Source organism: Rhinatrema bivittatum, chromosome 1 (genome assembly GCF_901001135.1).
Source record: "Rhinatrema bivittatum chromosome 1, aRhiBiv1.1, whole genome shotgun sequence".
NCBI lineage: Eukaryota > Metazoa > Chordata > Amphibia > Gymnophiona > Rhinatrematidae > Rhinatrema > Rhinatrema bivittatum.
In genome coordinates this window covers 227,310,488-227,327,222 of record NC_042615.1, presented here as the reverse complement: position 1 = coordinate 227,327,222, position 16,735 = coordinate 227,310,488, and the positions used below count along the sequence as shown (strand labels likewise).

The 16,735-nt window shown below is 46.2% G+C and overlaps 1 protein-coding gene across 1 annotated transcript in view; it reads left to right on the top strand.

The window, feature by feature from the left end:
* Positions 1-16,519, top strand: part of C1H4orf48 (chromosome 1 C4orf48 homolog) — a 63,301-nt gene extending 46,782 nt beyond the window's left edge. Inside the window, exon 6 of the transcript XR_003854980.1 lies at positions 16,369-16,519. The gene's annotated coding sequence lies outside the window, so the exon portion shown is untranslated. The remainder of the gene's footprint in view (positions 1-16,368) is intronic.
* The last annotated feature ends 216 nt before the right edge of the window (positions 16,520-16,735 follow it).

The following is a 16,735-nucleotide window of genomic DNA, read 5'->3' as shown; positions in this document are numbered from 1 at the left end:
ACGTCATTCCCGATCCCATCGGGGTAAGGGGAAGTGGGTTTCTGAGCGGGTTGAGCAGTCCCCTGATGGGCTAGGCCCCACTTTAGGCTTGGTATACTGCATGGTAGGCCACGGCGGCGCCATCTTACACGCGTCTTTGTGCGTGCCGTATTGCCCTTTATAGAACGTTGATACGAGCAGTGCGTTGGCTCTGTGCGCATAACATTGTGCTCTACATACACGCACAACCTACTAAGCACAGAATACAGGTAAAGCTGGGTGCATGGACTGTGTGTGCACCTAGCCACGTCCCGCCTAGGTGCCTAAATCTGTGCGCATAAAATTTTAAGCGTGAGCTGACAACACACAGTTACCACCAATGGCTCCGGCAGCCAAGAAACATAAGCACCTTTTTCTCTGTGCTGCTTGTCATATTAGGGCTTCACAGTCTGACCTGGATTCCAACTTATATCAGCACCATGAGGAAGCCCAGGGAGAGTTGGCCTCCCTGGACTTTGCTAAGCCTGGCTCCTCCCATTCTGAGAATGGGTTAACCACAGTCTTAACTGGAAGTACCCCGGATCTGAGTACCCCTGGGACTGGGTCATCCATGGGAGAGGGAAATTCAGCCGAGTCCATGCCTAGCCCAGAACCTCCTGGGTTAGGCATGGACCCAGCTGCCTTCTCTTGGGTGGAATTTTTAAGGGTCTTCAAGCCTTTGTACAGGCTCAATCTGCTACCTCACTTGCCTCTATCCGGATGGAACCTCAGCCAGTAAGTCCTCCCGCTCCCAGTTCTATCGGCAGACCTCGAGGCATACCTTGCCTCACCAAGGATATCCCTGGCAGGGACCCGGATGGCACGGATGAAGAGGAGGATACAGATTCTTTGGAAGATGGGGAAATTCTCCCTGTTTTAGAACCATATTGGACCATTTTATGGTTTTTCCATAAGGCAAATTGCTGGCTCTTGTTTTCCAGACCCTGAAGATGCTGAGAGTTCCTGGGACAGACTCTTTGATGGAACCAAATAAGAATCCCATTCTGATTTCCCTACAGAAAGCCTCTTGCTACTTTCCAATACTGAAAGCCATCCAGGAGTTGATTGACCTGGAATAGGATGCCCCAGAAGCATATTTTAAAGGGAGATGAGCATTAGAAGCTCTATACCCACTGGATCCGGCAGTGAGAAAGCATTTGCGTTTCTCTAAAGTGGATGTGCTGGTCTGTGCCATCTCTAAGCGAACAACTATCCCAGTGGAGGGAGGAGCGGCCTCCTCCCTTCATGGAGTCCATCCGTCTATCAACAAGCCTTTGATGCAGTATCAATGACCTTACAGATTGCTTCTTGTTGTGCCTTAGTAGCTCATTCGTTCCTTCAGGAGGTGGATAACTTGGTGGTGAATTCCAGAGCAGTTATGGAACCTGCCTCCGCCTTTTTAGCTGATGTGGGCTCGGATCTAGTCTGTACTTCGGCCTGAGGACAACTATGGCTGCAGAACTGGTCAGCAGACTAAATCTCCAAGGCAAATCTTACAAAAATGCCCTTTAAAGGATCACTCCTTTTCGGAAGCAAATTGGAAAAGCTGGCCAGTAAATGGGGCGAATCTCCAGTTCCTTGGCTACCAGAAGATAAGAGAAAGCAGATACTGCGCCCCTCACCTATGAGGGGTCGATCTAGGGGCTTTCAACGCTTTCGCCCCTAAAGAAACTCGACATTTCAGAAGTCTCGGCCCTTTGGGAGGTCTCAGTCCATTCGTAGTTGAAGCCCAAGAGAGGGGCAAGCTCGGATTTAGGTTTGTCCTGAACCCCCCAAGGAAATTTTGCTGACCCTCCCTCGGAATGAAGAGATAGGGGGTCGACTGTCTATCTTCTTCCAGAGGAGGGTCAGGATCACTTCAGAGAAATGGGTACTGGAGGGCATATGAGAAGGATATGTGCTGGACTTTCACAGCACTCCTCAGGACATATTCATGATGTCTCCTTGCCACTCCCAGAACATGAAGCAGGCAGTAGAGACTTCTCTTTTAAGGCTTCTCAGGTTGAGGGCTATAATCCCAGTATCTGCACCCCAGGAAAATACTGGGTGTTATTCCATCTATTTCATCATACTCAAGAAGGAAGGTTCCTTTCGCCCCATCCTGGACCTCAAGAACGTCAGCTGACATCTACGAGTGAATCATTTCCGCATGGAAACATTATGCTCCGTGATAATGGCTATACAGTTGGGAGAATTCTTAACCTCCATGGACCTATCTGAGGCCTACCTACATATTCCAGTCCATCAAGAACACCGTTTCCTACGCTTTGTGGTTTTGGGCACTGCCTTTGGCCAAGCCACCACCTTCAGAACATTTTCCAAGATTATGGTGGTTGTAGCGGCAGCATTGAGAAAAGAGGGAATCCTGGTGCGCCCGTACTTGGATGACTGGTTGATCTGGGCCAAGTCCATGAAAGAGAGTGTCTGGGTGACCAACAGGGTGACCTCCTTGCTTCAGGAACTCAGTTGGGTCGTAAACCTAGACAAAAGCAGTCTCAAGGCCTTGGAATATCTGGGAATCTGGTTCGACACCAAGCAGGGCAAGGTCTTCCTTCCGATCACGCAGATAATAAGTTGATGTCCCAAGTTAGTCAGTTGATGAGCACAATATGCCTGACGGTGTGGAGCTATCTCCAAGTTCTCAGTTTGATGGTGGCAATCCTGGAGGTTGTGCCGTGGGCTAGGGCATACATGCGACCACTTCAATTCTCACTACTGTCAGGTTGGAACCCGTAGTCTCAAGACTATTTGATTTGCCTCCACTTAATGATGGGAGTATGCCCTCAGTTCCAGTGGTGGCTGCAGGAAGCTCATCTGAGCAGGGGTCTACCCCTGACCTCTTCAAACTGGCTGGTCCTCACAACAGATGCAAGACTCCGGGGCTGGGGAGCTCACTTTCAGGAACTGACGGCGCAAGGATGTCAGACCGAGGAAGAAGCCCTTTGAAACATCAACTGCCTGGGAGCCCGGGCTCCCAGGCAGTTGATGTCTACATGTCTACAATTCAGCCACAGACTCCAGGGTCAGGCGGTCCATGTAATGTCGGACAACACAACGACGGTAGCCTACCTCAATCGCCAAGGTGGAACCAAGAACCAGCAAGGGTCACAGGAGATAGATCTCCTTATGGAATGGGCAGAAATATATCTACAGATGATCTCAGCCTCCCACATCGCAGGAAAAGACGTCAGAGCAGACTTTCTAGTCAGGGAGAGTCTGGATCCAGGAGAGTGGGCATTGTCTGCCAAAGCCTTTCAGCTGATCTGATGGGGTCTCCCATCCATCAACCTGCTGGCTGCATCTTACAATGCGAAGGTTCCCAATTCTTCAGTCGCAGAAGAGATCAGTGGTCCTTGGGGATCAATGCTCTCGTTTAGACCTGGCCGGAAGAAGAGTTGCTATACGCCTTCCCTCCATGGCCCCTCCTGGGCAGAGTCATTCACAGAATTGAGCACCACAGGGGATTAGTCCCACTAGTAGCTCCAGATTGGCCCAGGCGTCCGTAGTATGCAGACATGCGGAGACTCCTGGTGGAAACCCCCTGTGCCTCCCACCGCATAGGGACTGCTATAGCAGGGACTGGTCCTTCACTAGGATCTGACTCGATTCTGTCTTACGCTCTGGAGAGCTCACGTGATGAAGCAAGGATATTCTGTGGCAGTAATTGCCACCTTACTCCGCGTGCATAAGTTCTCTACATCCCTAGCGTATGTGTGGGTCTGGAGAGTATTTGAGGCCTGGTGCGAGGAACGCAGTGGTCCCCCTAGGGCGTTCAAAATCCCAATAATTCTGGAATTTTTACAAGACGTCTTGAATAAAGATTTCATCCTTAACTCCTTGAAGGTCCAGGTAGTGGCTCTTTCCTGTTTCAGGGGGTGAGATGAATGGCACCCGCCTGTCGGCTCATTCGGACATGGCCCTTTTTCTGAAAGAGATGAAGCACCTCAGGCCACCCCTACGGTAGCCGGTTCCCTTGTGGAATATTAGAATTTTTGGCAGGGCCTCCTTTCAGCCGCTGCACAGTCTTTCCTTGCATTTATTAAAATTGCAAATGGTGTTTCTGGTGGCTATATGCTTGGCACGTCACATCTCTGAACTACAGGCATTGTTGTGTCAGGAACCGTTCCTCCAGATGACTCCAGGAGCATTACAGTTTCGTACTGTTCCATCCTTCTTGCCCAAGGTAGTCTCAGAGTTTCATTTGAATCAGTCCATTTCATTGCCATCCCTAGATAAGCACAAGGACGTGGGACAATACAGCCTCCTCCGTCATTTGAATGTCAGTAGATTTTTGGTGCAGTATCTGGAAGTTTCAGAACCGGTCTGAAACCGGCCTGTTTGTCCTTCACGGTGGAAAGAAGCGGAGCGAACCAGCTTCGCGGGCTACCAAAGCTCGCGGGCTACCAAAGCTCGCTGGATTAAAGAGGTGGTCACGAGAGCCTATGTGGAGGCAGGAAAGCCATTACCTTCTCAGGTTAAAGCTCATTCTGCTAGGGCTCAGAAGGTCTCGTGGGCGGAAGGTAGACTCCTGTCTCCCATCGATATCTGTCGAGTGGTGACGTGGTCCTCCTTGCACACCTTCTCCAGGTTCTATCACCTGGACGTACAGGCCTGAGAGGATTCAGCCTTTGCAAGAGCGGTGTTAACTGTTATGAACCCTGCCCACGGGTCCCCCCATGAGCAGGCTCCTTACCGTGGCTGCTTGCTGCTTCCTGACGCGGCTGGTTGCTGCCGAAGATGGGCCTTCCTACGCAGCCAGAGCCGCGGACTCTGCCTCCCTTTGCGGCCCGGAGGCTGCCCGTCTTGCCTGCTCTTCACCGCGGCCGGAGCCGCGGACTTCTTGCCATCACGCGGCACGGAGCCGCCGCCGCCGTCCTGCTTGTCCCGGGGCTGGAGGCTGCAATCCCCGAGTCCACCTGGCGGCTGGAGCCGCCCTTGGGGCCTCCTGCAGCGGCTGGAGCCGCTGTCGTCGTCGGGGCTTGCTTCCTGGCCCAGCCCTGCTTCTACACGCAGACGTCGGTGCAGGACCGCTGTCCACCCTCCTGCACAGTTCCTGTTTCCTCCCTCTAGGCGCGCGGCCGCGCCTCTCTTCTGGATTTAAAGGGCCCACGGCAGATATGCCCTGGGCCCCATCTTTGTGACTGTTTCCTGTCCTAGCCCTATAAAAGGGCTGTGTTTGCATTTGCTCTTGGCCTTGCATTGGAGTGTCTTCAGCCCTGGAGGCTCCTGCCTGCCAGCACTCTGACAGGTCTCTTGTCTTCTTCGTGGAGCTCCTCGTCTCATCTCGTCTGCATCATGCCAAGTCTTCGTTCCCTGAGGTCCCCGTCCAGGTGTCCTGGTGTCTTATCTCCTAATGTCTTGCTTCCTGGTGTTCCAGCCCTCCTTGGTGTTGTTCTTGCTCTGGAGCCTTCTGTTCTACCGGCCGTGGATCTCCAGGTGATGCTTCTCCGTCTTAGGAGATGCCGGCAGTGGAATGATGTCCTGTGCTCCTGAGCCGTCCTGTCCTGCCAGCCTTTGTGGCGCTTCGGATGACATCGGCTTAGTCGTCGAAGTCCCGCCTCGACTGGATCTTCTCCTGCGCTTGTCCCGCTCTCCTCGTGGTCCGTGACCAGCCTCCTCGGGCTGTGTAGGGCGCGCAGTGGGACAGGGTGGTCCGCGACTACTCCATTGGGTCCGCCCGTGAAGGTGGGCTGAGTAAGGCACCCTGAGAGACAGTGCCAATGTCTATCTTCCCAGCTTCTTGTCTCGTCTATACTTCTTCAAGTTCCTCGTCTCGTCTCTGATGCCGTTGCATCATCCTTGGTGTCATGTCTTCGCATCAACCCTTGCCTGTGATGCTGTTGCTTCAACCTTGGTGTCATGTCTTCGTGTCAAGGCCTCCATCTGCCCTCATCCTCAGGCCGGCCTGCTGCTCCATGCCGATCCAAGCGGCAGGTCCGAAAGGACTTGGAACGGTCGGAGGACCGTTCCCCTACCAACATCATCCTGTTGTTGGCTCTGGGAGCTTGCAGGCCTGGCAGAGGGTAAGACCGTGTTCTGCCATGCTGGGACACGTTGCCAACCCTCGGTTCGGTCCTGGATCTGTCTGGGGTCGGGCTGAGGCCCAAGGGCACACTAAAACCCGTGTCACATACCAGAATGCAAGGCCTTCCGAGGCCGTCTCACATAACATTAACCAGACCATGGGCAGCCTCCTGCCCTGATCGAGAGTAGTTTTTGTACATCCCATTGGTCCTGAGTTCATCTGGCGACATGCTAGGAAATAGAGAAATTGCTTACTTGATAATTTCGTTTTCCTTAGTGTAGACAGTTTTTTTTTCAATATTTATTTATTTTTTTATTTAGATTTATATTCCGCTTTTTGCACTTTTTTCAGCACTTCAAAGTGAATTACATTATAACATTCGCCTGTGCGCGCATGTTATAAAATTGGGCGTAGATTTGTCTACGCTGGGTTGCGTGCACAAATCTACACCTGCGCATAGGTACAAATATTTGGCCCTAAGTTTGTACCTGAGGCAATGGAGGATAAGTGACTTGCCCAAGGTCACAAGGAGCGACAGTGGGACTTGAACCCTGGTCTCCTGCTTCATAGCCCACTAGGCTACTCCTCCTCAGTGGCTTTTGAAGAGAATACTGAAGGGCTGAGGTCACTGCAGTGGTATATCTAGGGTGACATCAGCTTTGAAATCTGACTCCATCTCCATCTGCTGGCAGGGGAGCATAACCCAGTGGTCCTGAGTCCATCTGACTACACTAAGGAAAACAAAATTATCAGGTAAGTAATTTCTCCAGTACATCTGACCCACTGTGTAAACAAATTCTCCCTGAGCCCACTTTTTACAAGCCCTTGCATGCTATGAAACACTCCAAAGAGCAGATTTATCTAAGGCTTGCTCCAGTGCAAAAATTGCTCCAGCTTTTCCCATTGAAAATAATTTTGTTGACTGGAGCAATTTAGTGTGCTGAAGCAAACCTTTGCTAACTCTGCCCCTGTATTATAGCATGAGTGGGGTGAAAGTACAATGAGTTATTTATTTACATCCATTGTATGTCCAACATCAACAGATATAGTTAGATGACATTTGCACCGAAGATTTAAAGATTGGTGTGTTTCTCCCACACAGGAGTTCAGCTCAACTGGAAGGCAAAAAAATCCATGTACCCAAATGTGAAAATATTCTCATGGTTTGTGGAAATCAAAATAATGCTAAAGCTTCTAAATGTAGGTTAGCTGAAAGCCTGCCTGCACCCTCTGAAATCCTTTAAGATTGTTTTAATATGATCTAATGGGAGTTGGGGAAACCTTGCTGAAGAGGAGAAAGCAAGGAGAATTTGCCTGGATGAAGTGCAGTCCATATGCAGGCTTCCAATAGTGGCATCCAGAATGCTGTATATGTTCTGGAGGTTAATAAAGCTTTCATTCTGCAATCAGCGATATAACACCTACTCCATGTTAGAACATCATGTACAACAGCTACACTTCTCCCCTCCAGTTCTCTGTGGCTTTCATTCATTTCTGTCTCATCTCATGCGGATATTTAGTTTTAAATCCTGGGCCGTGTAGTTCCTTATATTCTTCTGACATGCCCATTTGTGCCTGTTTTAAGTCTTGATTCTACTGTATAAACTAGCCGTCAGTACAGTATGCAGTCTCTCAGTAAAGATCTATAATGAGAAACTTTTTCTTCTAGTATAGAACACTGGCATTTTTGGGGTATTTTTTGTGGATCAGGTTTTGGTAATGGAAAGGCCTCATTTTATAGTCTAAAAAATGTTGCACTTATTGTTTTGGATTTACCAAAGGAATTGTCAGCATTATTTGTTTCTTATTTAAAGATCATGGACTAATTAGATTTCGATTGACTTGTCTTTTTTAAGGTGGCTTCTCCTGTGATAAAAGTCAATCTAATTGACTACAATATTCAAGATGATTGTTTTGGGTCCTAATATCACCAGATATCCAAATGGTGCTGTCTAATGATGTCAGCTCCTGAAACAATCATCTTGAATTTCCTAACTCATATTTATTGTGCAGTAAATACTGAACATATACAAAGTGATTTTTACCACTAAACTGAGTAACACTGATCTGAAACTCATGGACACGCAAGAATGTCTTGTTTTAGCAAAGTGGACTTTCTGGCTGAAGAGACAAAGAAAGAAGGGCTGGGATCTACTTTTGTGTTCATAATAGTCACTGTGACCTCACAAATGTCAAAATATTTCTAAAGGGAGTGGGAGTTTTTTCCATTTAAATCTGGGTCAAAACTCTAGGTCCTAATTGAAATCCTTGCCTGTTTTATTGAGTGAATAACCTGAGCACTTGGGTACTATCAAGGAAAAGGTTTACATTAAAAGGGTTGCAAGGGACGTTTAAGGGAATGATCCTTGTGGTAGAGGGGGACTAAGCAAAGCAATCAGTTTAAAATAATTTATCCTTTTTTGTACTTCATTTTAATTATTCCAATAAAAATAATGTACATATCTTTGAAGAACTTTGTATTTTTGTGTTGCTTTCTTAAACTGCTGAACATTTATTTTAATTATTCTAATGTGTGGACTTCAACAATGGCCTTTTAAGTAGGATTAATTTTTGAAGTTCATTTAATTCTTTTTTTTTTTTTTTTTTTTGCAACTTATATATTAAGTTTTATAAAAAGAACCCCTTATATATGTCATGGTCAGGCAGACTGGATTCAGGTAGTACCCCAGCAGGAGTGGACATGACTTCAGAACAGAGCAGGACAAGGTCTTCTGCTTGACCAGCTCCCTCCTCCTTGGGTTGAGCCCACAGGTTCTGGGGCTGGGAGGACTTTCCTGGCATAGTACATATAACAATTAGGAAGGACTGGAACTGGAGAAAAGGCTGGAATTGGAGACAGGCAAGACCTGGCAGCAGGCAGAAGCTGGCGATGACAGCTGGAACTGGAGTCAAGGCCTGGGATGAAGACAGGGACTGGAACTGAAGAGAAGGACTGGGCTTGAAGGCAAGGCAGTAAAGGGAGACAAGGGCTAGGCCAGAAGGCCCACAGGGAGCAAGAGCTACATGGAGGACCAGGAAGGTCAATACAAGAACTGGACAGGACAGGGCAAGGACTGGACAGGATAGGACCCAGGAACAGGAACATGGCAAGGAACATACAAATGCAGGTACCAGGAACTAAAATACAGCACGAAATATATAAGACAAAACAAGGAAGCACAGACTAGGGGATCTAAGTAGGCCACAAATCAGAGCCAAGTGATACTAGAAGGCATGAAGGCTACAAGGCAAGGCAAGATGACCATGGAGGCTGCAAGCCAAAGGAAGAAGGCTGAGGAGACCAGAACACAGGGTTAGAAGGTCAAGGAGGCCAGAGGACAGTGATAGAAGGCCAAGGAGACCCCAAGGCAAGGCAGAAAGGGTGAGCAGGCCACAGGACAAGGCAGGAAGGCCAGGGAGCTCACAAGGCAAGGCGTAGCAAGAAGATCATGGAGCCACACAGTAGCAAGATAAAGCAAGTTGGGCCAATGCAAAGAGCCAATGTGACTCAATGAAGAGGCAGGGCTAAATTGGGCTCGCCTTGCTGAGTCATGGGAGCATCAAGGAGGTGGCTAGCACAGGAGAGGCTGTGGCTCTGTGAGGATCTCTGTCTAGCAGCCAGGATCGTGACAATATATTAATCAAAACAGATGATAGCTGAAGAGTAGAGTACAGAAGGTAAGTTTGCCTACTGTAAATGGTATTTTCCCATAGCTAGCAGGATGAATTAGCCATTACATATTGGTGACGACATCCAGTAGCATTGAATGGACTTGTCTTTCCAAGCTAATAGAGTTTTAAGCTCTACTGAGCATGTGTGGGAGTTCCCACACAGGTTTTGCCTCAGGAACTTCCTCAGTCTACATCATAGTTACATTTAGCTAGGTAGTTGACTCTCTCTAGGGAAATGGGTGGGCATTCCAAGGCTAATACATCCTGCTATCTACAGAAAATACTGTTTACAGTAAGCAAACTTACTTTTTCCATTGATAAGCAGGCTGAATTATCCATTGCATGTTGGGAGTCCCAAACTGAGGGCTACAGCGCAGTGATTACTGGATAAGCTGTATTATGCTTTCCCTTTCTGTAGATAACGAGGTAAGGAAATTTCTCACTAGACCTGCAATATGGTCAAACGACTGATGTGTCCTCCGAACTAGTGGAACATCCCCTATCTCAACATCTGAGTGTCGTGGGATGCCTTGACACATCCCGAACTCTGGGTGCCACAACACATCCAGCCTCATCGAAATTGACTTCCATTTCATTTATGCAGGCTCCATGCAGAGTGATTCTTTTCCTCGACCCTGTGACTTTCATTTGGGCTGATAGAGGAGTTCTTGAGGAGCTCTTAATCAGCTCATTTCCTGACAAGACATACGATACCGCACTGCAGAAGGAGGATTTACTGCAGTTTTTGAAAGTTTCATGTAGTTCCTCTATGCCCTGGAGCGTTGAAAACGTGGGATACCGATCCACAGGCATATCCAGAGCAAAGTATGTATAACAGATCAGGAACCATTCATTGTGGGTTTCTTTTTGCCAGCCATTTGAAAAGGCAATAGTGTTTTTTTTCTTTTTTTATGTAGCACTGAAAAGTGCCATTTGGGTGCCGCAGTGCAGCAAGCCAACTAAAAATAAGAAAACTGAAAAAGAATAATGACAAAGAAACAAAAATTGTAAAGGATTAAAAAAATGTATCTGGAGAGACTGAGTACATGTCCATGCTGTACTCGGACAAAAAATGACTGAGGAGGCTCACAAGACAATGCCCACACAGGAACTCCCATGTATTCTCAGAGCTCAAAGTTCTACCAACTAGGAGAGATGAGACTGTTCAGTGCCATCAGATGATGTCACCCACATGTAATGGCTAATTCAGCCAGCTTATCAACGGAAGAAGTGTAAAACACATTGGAGAAAATTTTGACTAACCTGCATAGTAGTAAAATACACAAGCACTATTGTACCCTTGTGTCTTTAGCCATTTTTCTTTCTTTTTTTAATTTAAATGTTTATTGTGTCAATCAATCACAATACATAACCAATCTTTCAAAACAAACCTAACACAAAGCTGGTATTTTTACACATATTCATGCCCTGTCAATTCTCTCCTCCCCCAAGCCAACTCCTGCACAAAGTATACAATAGCCCACCGATCTTTACAAAAATATGATAGCTCAAAAATCACTCCATAATGCCAATAACAAGAATGTATAAACTTGAGCTATAACCTTTTTACAAGAAATATAGGATTGTATAAGTGAATGGAATATTCATGATCAACTAACCCTGTTCAGGACAGCCTTTTCCCCTTGTTTTGCTTTCCAAGATACGTAAGGAGCCCATATTAAATTCAATTTGATAACAAAGTGTCTCCTTAAAGCGGTAAGTTTACACATACAGTATATTCTTGTTAGGTTTTGTAGGTTTCGTGGACCCTTGGCCCGAGGTGGGAGTTGACTCTCCCTGTGGGGTTGAGCCCCTCAGGGCCCCACCGTCGGGAGGTGAGGTAAAATGGAAACACCGGCAACTGGACCATGGCTGTGGCCCAAGAGCAAGGAGGCGTAGACAAGTTGTCTGCATCACAGCCACGTGATCGCAGACACCTGCACGGAGGTAATACTGCAGGGTACCCCGAGGAGCAGGGTCTGAGAGAACAGTCCAAAGTATTGCAATGCTAGGCAGGTCAGGAGACGGGATAAAACAGAGGAAGGATCTCCAAGGCAGAGATGCACCGAGCAGGCCCGAGGAACAGGGAAGCGTGGAGACAGGATCTCTGGAGTAGTAGCGCTGAGATTACCCCGAGGAACGGGAAAGTGTAGAGACAGGATCTCTGGAGTAGTAGCGCTGGGACCACCCCGAGGAGCAGGGAAGCGTAGAGACAGGAACTCCAGTGAGGAACGCTGAGGCTACCCTGAGGAGAGGGGAAACATAGAGACAGGATCTCTGGCAAGGGCGTGCTGAGGCTATCCAGAGGAGCGGGGCAGTGCAGGACAAAGTCCTGGAAAGGAAGCGCAGAACAGGCCCCCGAGGAGCAGGTACCCAGAGCCAGAGTCCAAGGTTGCAGTGTAAGGATCCAAGGCAGGAACCGCAGGTCCGGAGAAAGGTACAAGCACCACAGGAGCTCAGGGAACTCGTTGCCAAGTCGGTTAGCTTAGGCCAAAGGAGGTGCTTAAATATCTCAGACTTGTAATGTCATCAGCCAGGAACACCCCTGGAGTTTCCGCTATAGGGTCTTTAAAGGGAGGCCAGGTGGTGCGCGCGCCTAGGAAGAGCCAGAGTCAGAGAATATGTCGGTGGTATCCCAGCCTCCACATGGAGTCCGGGAAGCCAGAAGGAATGTGGCGGTAGTGGCAAGCCACCGCCGCGAGCTTACCCGGAGTGGAGAGCAGGGCCAGACATGATGTGATTTGGGTCTGCTGCGGCCACCCGCAGCCGACAGTCATAACAATTCTATCTATATGTTTAAAAAAAAAATGCAACTGAAGGAACTTCCAATTTCTTCCAGAAAAGAGCTATTTCGCAGTGAGCCACTAGGAATATCTGCTGCGCCAGTAGCTGGGTATATCTATCAGCATGAGATATCGGTATACTCAGCAAGGCATATTTAGAAGAATGAACATTATCCACCCCAGCAATTGAATGAATGAGAGAAAAGATCTCCTCCCAAGATGTTTCCTGCCAGATATGGAAAAACGATCCCATGTCCACACACTTTCTCCAAAATTTATCGTCAATATATGGAAAGGTTTTATGCAGCCACTCTGGTGTTAAATACCATCACAGTAAGAACATAAGAAGAACATAAGAAAATGCCATACTGGGTCAGACCAAGGGTCCATCAAGCCCAGCATCCTGTTTCCAACAGTGGCCAATCCAGGCCATAAGAACCTGGTAAGTACCCAAAAACTAAGTCTATTCCATGTAACCATTGCTAATGGCAGTGGCTATTCTCTAAGTGAACTTAATAGCAGGTAATGGACTTCTCCTCCAAGAACTTATCCAATCCTTTTTTAAACACAGCTATACTAACTGCACGAACCACATTCTCTGGCAACAAATTCCAGAGTTTAATTGTGCGTTGAGTAAAAAAGAACTTTCTCCGATTAGTTTTAAATGTGCCCCATGCTAACTTCATGGAGTGTCCCCTAGTCTTTCTACTATCCGAAAGAGTAAATAACCGATTCACATCTACCCGTTCTAGACCTCTCATGATTTTAAACACCTCTATCATATCCCCCCTCAGTTGTCTCTTCTCCAAGCTGAAAAGTCCTAACCTCTTTAGTCTTCCCTCATAGGGGAGTTGTTCCATTCCCCTTATCATTTTGGTAGCCCTTCTCTGTACCTTCTCCATCGCAATTATATCTTTTTTGAGATGCGGCGACCAGAATTGTACACAGTATTCAAGGTGCGGTCTCACCATGGAGCGATACAGAGGCATTATGACATTTTCTGTTTTATTCATCATTCCTTTTCTAATAATTCCCAACATTCTGTTTGCTTTTTTGACTGCCGCAGCACACTGAACCGACGATTTCAATGTGTTATCCACTATGACACCTAGATCTCTTTCTTGGGTTGTAGCACCTAATATGGAACCCAACATCGTGTAATTATAGCATGGGTTATTTTTCCCTATATGCATCACCTTGCACTTATCCACATTAAATTTCATCTGCCATTTGGATGCTTACTTTCTGTAAGGGGGCACAGATGGAGCTCCTCCCAGTGTGCAAAAAAGATCTCACTTCCTCAGAAAGAGCCAGCCCAAGATCTTTCTCCCAGGCTTTCATATGGATTGGAGATTCCTGGAGCTTTGATTCAAGCTAGCATACAGTTTTGAAATAGTCCCTTTAATCTTATCAGCATTATTTTACATGCATTCAAAATGTTTTTCCCAATAGAAAATTCTTCTTTATGCTCGCAGCACCCATGAAGTGTCGCATTTGCACATGTGAACTGTTCGCTGGCTAGCAAATTATATTTGCCAACCAGCAAATCAAAGCTCAACATCTCATTCCCCCCACCATAGATGCTCCAATTGAGTTACCCCCAACTCTCTACACTTCCGAAAGGCTCTCAGAGATAATCCCGAGGCGAATGCAGTATTATGATAGAGCGAGGAATTAAAAAAACTAATCTCTTTGATCCACTATCTTGGTATGGCAAAAGACCAAATTCTCAAAGTATTGGCCATACTAGGAAGCAAACCCCCTAGAACTTTCCAGATATTTTTTGTCACTTTGGTTGAGGATTTATATAGCGGGTAGGCCGTATGGATTCAGAATTTTCACCCAGACACAGACTAGTTTGAAGGCCACAGGCCAACCTCTGAGTGAACTATTTACTGTCTTGCACTGTGAAATGCTTATGAACAGGCAAGAGCCTGTTTACTTAGTTATTCCACTAGTCTGTGATGAGAAAGCCTGAGAGAGAGAATGAAGGTCACACAACTGTGCCTGAAATTTGATAAGAAATCAGAGGGAGAGAACGCCACTGTTTTCCACAAGCATTTGTAGTGTATAAGGTCAGACAGCGAGGGGGGGGGGGGAGAGCGCACTGGATGTGATGGTACAGGCTGATCCTTTGGAAACATATAAGCATTTTATATCTATGTAGCAAATGTTATTATCTACTATTACTTCTGTGTAATCTGATTTTATGTTGTTCTATCCTCCTATTGCTCAAATAAACTTACTTTCATAAGTACCTGGAACCATGATGTATTGAATCAAAATTTGTGTGTGGCTCTGTATTTTGGGAATTAGCTCCTGGGATTAAGCCCCCAGGTATAATCCCAGTGATTGTGTGTGTTTATAGGGGATTAGCCCCCAGTGTAGATCTCAGTGAGATTAGCCCTCCCAGGTCAGAGCCCCTGGGCAGAATACCAGTGTGCACAGTCTGAACCCGTTACACCACACCATAGCTTGTAAAGGCATAGTATCCACTAGAGCGTGTTCCAAATTCACCCACTATTTCATCTCTCCCTTTCTATTCCAATCCACTATGGCACGCAATTGAGAGGCTATATAGTACCACAATATTTTGGGGATTCCTAATCCTCCCCCTTGGCTGATACACTACTCTGCATGCCACCCTTGGCAGCCTACACCACCAGACGAAATCAAATAGTCATCTTTGCCATAATGTCAACATGTTATTGGGTACTCTAACAGGCAAAGTTTGAAATAAGCGGCATAATCGGGATAAAATGTTAATCTTCATGGTGGTTACTTTCCCCATCCAGGATATATTATACTCCTTCCATTTCTCCAAGTCCTTCATTATGCTATGTATCAATGGGGGATAACTGAAATTATAGAAAACATCCGTTTACCCAAATAAACTCCCAAGTATTTTATTCTGTGTCTGGCCCATTTGAAGGAGAAACCCTAACTGTTCCTGTGGGACAGAAATATTCAATATTTTGGATTTTTCCAAATGTATCTTGAACCCAGACAACTTGCTGAACTGTCCCATCTCAGCCACCACCCTCTCTAGAGAGGTCCCTGGATCTGTGAAGGTAAACAATATGTCATCCGTAAAGAGAGATAACTTGTAGGAACTATTTCCAATGGATGCACCTCTCATCGTGGAATTTGCCCTAATCTTAGTCTCAAAAGGCTCCAGAAAAATAGCAAAGAACAGCAGTGATCTGCTACTGCTTTGGGCAGTATCTTTAGATCTAAATTGATTAGCAATATCGGCCTATATGATCCACAGATGGTTGGGTCCCTGCCTGGCTTAGCTATTATGGAGATTCTAGCTATATTAGCTCCCTGAAGGACAGAGCCACCATTTTGAAGGTAATTATACATTTTGGTCAAAGGAACTACCAAACAAGAGCAAAGCATTTGTATAATTGAGCCATAAAGCCATCAAGCCACAGGGCCTTTCCAGACTTTAGATTTTTAATAACTTGAAGAACTTCTGGGGTTGAAATTTCCCTGTCCAGCATCAATTGGTGTTCATCCGTTAACACCGGTAAGGTAATGTTGCTTAAATAACTATCTTGTTTCATAAAATTTCAACATATCTCCTGCCTGATTCTTGATTTTAACTACTTGGTTTTGAAAACCCACCTTTTTCAATTTACGCACAAGCAATTTGCCCACTTTATTGTCCCCTTCAAAATAGTCTTGGCATGCTAATTCCACCTGGTGTGCTAAGATACCAAGTTCAAGCACATGCAGCTCATCTCTGGCCTTTGTTAATTGGCTAACTACCAACAGGGATACATTTTGTTTGTGTAACTTTTCAAGTGTTGTAATCCTTTCCCACAGTGTGTTTTTAATTTTCTCTTTTTTTTTTCCCTTTTGTAGGAGGATCTCAATATCAATTTACCATGAATCACCACCTTTAAGCAATCCCATATAACTACAGGGGACATATCTTCTAAATCATTCAAGCGGAGATACTCGAATTTCTTCCATCAACTGCAACTCATCAACCAATAAATTGTCATTTACTCTCCAGTATCGTCTCCCTATGTTATATTGTGAGAAATACATCTATCCATAAAAGGGCATGATCAGAACACTTAATAGATAGTTCAGTCTGAACCACTAGGTTAACTAACCCTTTTTCCACTAAAATAAAATCAATTCGAGAATGTGAATTGTAAGGGTTAGAAAATAAAGTAAAGTTTGGTGATTTGGGAAAATGTGACCGCCATATATCAATTAGATT